Consider the following 7,500-nt stretch of genomic DNA (forward strand, 5'->3'; position numbering starts at 1 on the left):
GTGTGCTCGCGCGTGTGTGTACGTATGTGATTTATATACAATGATGTGTTGTGTGTTTGTGTGTATGTATATAAACAGGCGTGTTGGTGCATTAATAAATGTTTGTGTGTGTGTATATACTGTATATATACATATATATATATATATATATATATATACATATATATATATATATACATATATATATATATATATATATATATATATATACATATATATATATATATATATACATGTATGTATGTATAAAGGTTATGACAATTCATTTTGCCTTCTCTGCTTTTTCTCTTTGCCGGAGATTTTTTAATTTAACTGAAAATGTCTCAGTAATTCATTATCAAGATACTTTGCTATGTATCTTCGTAGTTTTTCATTTATACATATTTTATTTAGAATTAAAGAATAAATTACAATTTATAAATATGCAGAATGAACACATAAATAAATAAATAAATAAATTCATTATTATGAAGATACTTTACCATGTATCTCGGAATTTTTTCATTTAATTATATTTTATTTAAAATAAAAATATAAATTACAATTTAGAAATATGCAGAATAAATAAATAAATAAATGAAATAGAATTTTCCCAATTTCGACATTCTATCCAGCCCCCAATCATCCCTTCCCAATCCCCAGGTACCATCCAGATCTTCCCCATCACCAACAACCAATCAATTCACGTATCTCTTCCGTTGCCAGACCCCTAATCCCCATCACGCTGCCCAATCCCCATCAGCATCTCTTTCCCAATCCCTCTTCCCCATCATTCCCCCATTCTTGGCTCCACACCAAAAAGGCGCTTTCCCTCCCTCCTCCCTCTTCCCCCCGCTCTTCCCCTCCTCTTCTCCCCGTTCTCCCACTCCTCTTCTACCTTACCCTTCTCCCTCCCCCTCTCCCTCCTCTTCTCCCACTTTCTTACCCTCCCCTTCTCCTCCTCCTCCTCACCCTCCCCCTTCTCCCCATCCCCTTCTCCCCCTTCCCTTCTCCCCCTCTTCTCCCTCCCCTTCTTCTCATCCCATTCTCCCCCTCCCCCTTCTCCTACTCCCCTTCTCCTTCCCCATCTCCCACTCCCCTTTCCCCCTCCCCTTCTCCCCCTTCTCTTCTCCCCCTCACCTCCCCCTCCTCGTCTCCCACTTCTTCCTATTCTCTTCTCCTCCTCCCACCTTCTCCCCCTCCCCTTCTCCCCCTCCCCTTCTCCCTCTCCTCTTCTCCCCCTCCCCTTTCTCCCCTCCCATCTCACCCTCCTATTCTCCCTCCCCCCTTTTCACCCTCCCCTTCTCCCCCTCACATCTTGTCCCCTTCCTCTTCTCCCCCTCTCTCCCCATCCCCTTCTCCCACCTCCTCCCCCCCCATCTCCCCCTCTTCTCCCTCTCTTCTCCCTCCCCTTCTTCACATCCCATTCTCCCCCTCCCACTTTCTCACCCTCTCCCCTTCTCCCCTCCCTTTCTCCCCATCACCTTCTCCCTCCCCCTTCTCCCCTTCCCCCTTCTCACCCTCCCCCTTCTCACCCTCCCCCCTTCTCCCCCCAAGTCCTAAATCCTTGGCCCCACACCAACAACACCCGTACTCTTCCTCCTACCTCTTTTCCCCCTTCTCCCCTTTCCCCCCATTCTCCCCCCAACTTATAAAACCTTGGCCCCACACCAACAAAGAGCCGGTCTCCATCACCCTCATCCTCCCCCTCTCTCTTCTCCCCCCGTTCTCCCCCTCTTCTCCCCCCGATCTCCCCCCCCCTACAGAAGGGCTTAATCCCCCCATAACGGACTCATGGTTAATCTCCCCACGGATCCGAGGTCGTAATTGGCTTCTGCTTAGTTGCATCCCTTGAGCTTCACACCCTCAAACTTGATTCTCTCTCTCTCTCTCTCTCTCTCTCTCTCTCTCTCTCTCTCTCTCTCTCTCTCTCTCTCTCTCTCTCTCTCTTCTCGCACTCCCTTTCTCTCTATCTCGCTCTCACTCTCTCTCACTCTCCTTTTCTCTCTATCTCTCGCTTTCTCTTTTTCTCTCGCTCTCTCTTTCTCTCTCTCTCCCTCTCTCTCTCCCTCTCTCTCTCTCCCTCTCTCTCTCTCTCTCTCTCTCTCTCTCTCTCTCTCTCTCTCTCTCTCTCTCTCTCTCTCTCTCTCTCTCTCTCTCTCTCTCTCTCTCTCTCTCCTTCCGTTTTCTTTTCTCATTTCTCATGTAGTTGACTTCATCTCTTGCTTCTTCATCTTCTTCCTCTTCTTTTTTTCTTCTTCTTCTTCTTCCTCTTCTTCGTCTTCCTCTTCTTTTTCTTCGCCTTCTTTTTCTTCATCTTCCTCTTTTTCATCTTCTTTCTCTTCTTCATATTCCTCTTCTTTTTCTTCGTCTTTCTCTTCTATTTCTTTCATCTTCCTCTTCTTCATCTTCTTTTCTTCTTCTTCTTCAAAAACGAAGGAGGGGAAGTAATAAAAAATAAATGAATAAATAGATAAATAAATCAACTAATAAATCCTTTCAATACTGATAATGAGCCGAATACTCAACTCAGTGGACCACTCCACCAAAAATAGATTAATCTACTTAATTACCATATCTACATTACACACCATTTCTTTTCCTATTGATTGATTTATTTATATATTTATTCAATATATTTTTATATAATTAATTTATCTTATTGTCATTGTAGCTGTTTGTGATTGTTTATTAATTATCAGTTTGTTATTTGATTATCGATTTATTATTTATATTTTGTCTATTCAATTATTTGTTTATTTATTAAATAGTGAATCTATATATATATCTATTCGAACTCAACCAGCCAAACTTTCTGCCACCTTACTAACGCCTTAACCACCCTACCTCTATCACCACCATCATCATCATCACCACCATCACCACCATCACCACCACCATCATTATCACCACCACCACCATCATTATCACCACCACCACTTCCATCACCACCATCACCACCACCACTCCCACCATCACCATCATCACCACCACCATCATCATCACCATCATCATCATCATCATCATCATCATCATCATCATCATCATCATCACTACCACTACCACCATCACCATCATCACCATCACTACCATCACCAACATTACCATTACCATCATCATCACCACCACTACTCCCACCATCACTTCCACCATCATCATCACCACCATTACCACCACCACCATCATCACCATCACCATCATCATCACCATCATGACCACCATCACCACCATCATCACTACCATCACCACCATTATCACCACCATTATCACCACCACCATCATCATCACCACCACTGCTACTATCACCACCCTCATCACCACCACTACCATCATCATCAACACCACTATCATCACCACTACTCCCACCATCACCACCACCATCATCACCACCACCACTACTCCCACCATCGTCACCATCACCACCATCACCACCACTCCTACCACCACTACCTGACAACAGGAGCCAATCCTCGATGTTAAACTGTGGCTGTAGTGGTTGGCAATTAACACCAATTAAAAGAGATAATTACTCTGACGTCTGAGTCCGTCTGCTCCGTAGTACCGAGGACGTTTCTACCCGTTGAATAAAATCGCCTGACGAACAGCCAAAATAACACATTATTATTATTATTTCATATTTTATCTTTTTTTATTTATTTTGTTTTTGTTTGTTTTTTATTTATCTATTTATTTAATTCGTATTTGTTTAATTAATTATTTTTATCTATTTATTTATTTACTTTTTTTTTGTATTTACTTATTTTTTATTTATTTATTTATTTATTTATTTTGCACAGGTAGGATAAGTTTCACGGTTTTGGTCATGTATTCAAGCTGCCGTCAGATGATTTAATTCATTTCACTTAAATCCTCAAAACTTGCTTCATAGGGATAGTTTCTCCAAACAGGATTTTTTCTTATTAAACTCGTCTGGCGACAGATAGACTAAACGTACACGTGTATTAAGGGGTTAACTTGCATCTTTACTTGCATCTTAATCGGGATAGGTTAGATCACATTAGTTACCAAAGGGGTAGGGGGGTGCCACGGAATTTAATGAGTGTTACCCGTTGATGAAGAGGCTTAAAGTACGTTTAGACACGACTGTACACATACATGTACACCTGTATACGTACATGTACATGTGTATGTACGCGTGTACACTTACACTTACATGTACACGTGTACATGTATGTGTACACGCAAATGTACACATGAACACGTTCATCTGCATTACTATGCAAAGCAGAACAGGCTCTCTATAATGACGATGACTGGGTACTATTTTTTTTTTTTTTTTTTTTTTTTTATGGCCTAGGTCGATGATGGGCGGTTGGGTGGGTGTTCGAGTCTTCAGGGTACATCTGGTCAGAAACTTCTTTGATATATTCATATCCTTTATAGATTTTTTTCTGGTCGAATTTGTTCAATAACTCCATGGTTTGTTATTGAGTGTATTGGTACTGAGTACATATTGTAATGGTAATTTTGTACTATTGAAAACAGTACAACGTGTGCATGATAGCACCGACAAGGTCAAGCGAGGTGAGATGTGCTCTTGTGAAATTTGTTGGTGAAATTTGTCGAAGATTTTTTTTTTTTTTTTTTTTGGCGAAATTTCTCGACGAATTTTTTTGGCGAAATGTGTCGGCGAAATTTGTTGGCGAAATTTACGGGCGAAATTTACGGGCGAAAATCACCGTTCACATCCTAATTCTAGGCTTAAGAATGTTTATGTACTTGACTGTGACCATGTCTGTGGTGTTTGTGGTGGTGGTGGTAGTGATGGTGGCAGCGGTGGTAGGAACTTAACGCTTGACCTTCAGTACGCGGGCACAGCCCTGTACCTACCGGACCACAACATCCCCCTTGGGGGGGCGAGCGAAGACCAGGCCGAGTACAAATGGCTTCATCAGTCTGAAGTTTCCCTTCAGGACTTTGCGAAGTCCTGAAACGTGTTTACGTCCCTTCAAAGCCTTCAGTTCTTTGACCACGCCCCTCTTCTCACCTCTCCCCCCTCCCTTCTCCCCCATTCCCCCTTCCTCTCACTTCCCCACTTTTCTCTTCCCCTACCCACACCTCCCCCTCCCTCATTCCTCCTTTTCCCTTTCCCTTCCCTTTCCCCCTTTCCCCTTCCCCTCCCTTCTCGCCTTCCCCGTTCCCTTCCCTTCTCCCCTTCCCCTTCTCCCCTTCCCCTTCTCCCCTTCCCCTTTTCCCCTTCCCCGTTCCCTTCCCTTCTCCCTCTTCTCCTCCCTTCTCCACCTCCCCCTTCCTCTCCCCCATTCCCCCTTCTCCCCTTCCCTTCTCCCCCTTCCCCTTCCCCTCCCTTCCCCCTTCCCCTTTCTCCCCTTCCCCCTCCCTTCTCCCTTTCCCCTTCCCTTCTCCCCTCCACCCTCCCTGCTCCCCCTTCCCCCTCCCTTCTCCCCCTTCCTCTCCCTTCTCCCCCTTTCCCTCCCTTCTCCCCCTTCACCCTTCCCTTCCCTTTTTCTCCTTCCCCTCCGTTCTCCCCCCTTCCCCCTTCCTCTACGTTCTCCCCACTTCCCCTTTGCCCTCCTATCTTCCCACTCCCCCTTCTTCCCCCTTCTCCTCACTTCTCCCCATCCCCTCCCTTCTCCCCTATCCCCTCCCCTTCACTTCTCCCCCTCCCACTCACTTCTTCCCCTTCCCCTCTCCCCCCCTTCCCATACCTCCTCCCCCTTCTCCATTTAACGAAAATCGTTCTACGTCAACCAGAATAAAATCACGCAGAAGCCGTCGCCGACTTGGAGGGGAGTTGGGTCCTCCCAGATGAATAAAATCGCCTGTCGCCAAGATAAATCAAATCAAATGACACTTGTCAAGGAGTCAAACCAGTTGTCAAGGAGTTGAGTGCAAGAAGGATGTATGTACCCACAGAGATGTCGAACCAGAAAATTACCTTTATTTCCTCTTAGCATAAGACCGTTTATTATGGATTACCATAGTGTGACCTTTGGAAGCTTTCGTTTAAGAATACGGACCTCATCGTCGCTCGCACGATGGCGTCGGGTGACCTACGGGTCCCGAAGTCACCGACTCCTGTAGCCATTCGCGGCCCTCCATGCCCCTTCCCATATGCGGGACGGGTTGAAGTCGCCTTGCCCAGTGTGGTTCGGTTACCGGCTCCGCTAAGGAAAGTCAGGTTCGTTTGTCAGGTCATGGCTTCAGATGAATTAAATCTTCTGGCGCCAACAACTGATTAAAATCACCTGGCGACAGGTGAAGGGAGGGAGGAAGAAATGGAGGAGGAGGAGGTGGTGGAAGCTGGAGTACAGGTAGAGGAGGAAGAGTGGAAGAGGAGGAAGTGGATGAGATGACGTAGGAGGAAGAAGAGGTGGAAAAAACGCGGCCAAAAAGAGAAAAGAGGAGGTGGAGGAAAGAGAGGAGGTGGAGATGGAGGAGGAAGAGGAGGACAGAAATCCTGTGGTTAACGTAAGACATGGGCACGAGAAGCGGACGGAGTGTGGAGGGGATGTGGAGGGGAAGGAGGGAGTGTGTGGAGGGAAGGAGGACTTGTGGAGGGGAAATAGGGAGTGTGTGGAGGAAAGGAGGAGGTGTGGATGGAAGGAGGGAGTGTGTAAGAGAAGGAGGGAGTGTGGAGGGAAGGAGGGAGTGTGGAGAAGGAGGGAGTGTAGAGGGAAGGAGGGAGTGTGTGGAGTGTGGAGGGAAGGAGGGAGTATGGAGGAGAAGGAGGGGGTGTAGAGGGAAGGAGGGAGTGTGTGGAGGGAAGGAGGGATTGTGTGGAGGAAGGAAGGAGTATGTGGAGGGGAAGGAGGGAGTGTGTCGAGGGGAAGGAAGGAGTGTGTGGAAGAGAATGGAGGAGTGTGGAGGGGAGGGGAGGGAGTGTGTGGAGGGGAAGGAGGGAGTGTGTGGAGGGAAGAAGGGAGTGTGTGGAGGAGAATGGAGGGCTGTTTGTGTTACCTTGTGAATGATATCTGTTGAGTTTGTCCGTCAGCGCGTTTTTTCTTATTTTTCTTACTCTGCCCCTGAGCTTGTCATATTTTGTCTTGTCTTCTGCCTTGTCGTGGCGTGCTGTCTTTAGTCTTGGCTTGGCTTGTCCTACTTTGTCCCACTTTTTCTTTTTCTTTTTTTCTTTTTTTGTCTTATCTCTTCCTCTCTTGTCTTCTCTTGTCGTGTCTTGCTCCGATATAGATTGTCTTTGTCTTGCCGTGTCCTATTTTGTCCTGTTTTCTTTTCTTTTGTGTTCCTCTGTCTTGTTTTGGTTTGTCTTTTCTCTTCCTTTCTTACCAGTCTTGGATCAATTTATTTTATTTAACTATATATATATATATATATATATATATATATATATATATACATATTTATCTTGTCTGCGACCTGAGTGTGTGTGTGTGGGGGGGTCCTCACCGATCGAAACCCCATCAGTTGTATGGAATCGTTGATGCTCATCTCCCATGCCAACATCCAACCCATCCTTCAGCATCCTGATTTTTTTTTATTATTATTATTCTGAATATATTTCTAAGATGTATTTTTTCGTTT

The sequence above is a fragment of the Oratosquilla oratoria genome, chromosome 15, assembly GCF_046742065.1.
Source record: "Oratosquilla oratoria isolate Oo_2021 chromosome 15, ASM4674206v1, whole genome shotgun sequence".
In the NCBI taxonomy this organism is placed as follows: Eukaryota; Metazoa; Arthropoda; class Malacostraca; order Stomatopoda; family Squillidae; genus Oratosquilla; species Oratosquilla oratoria.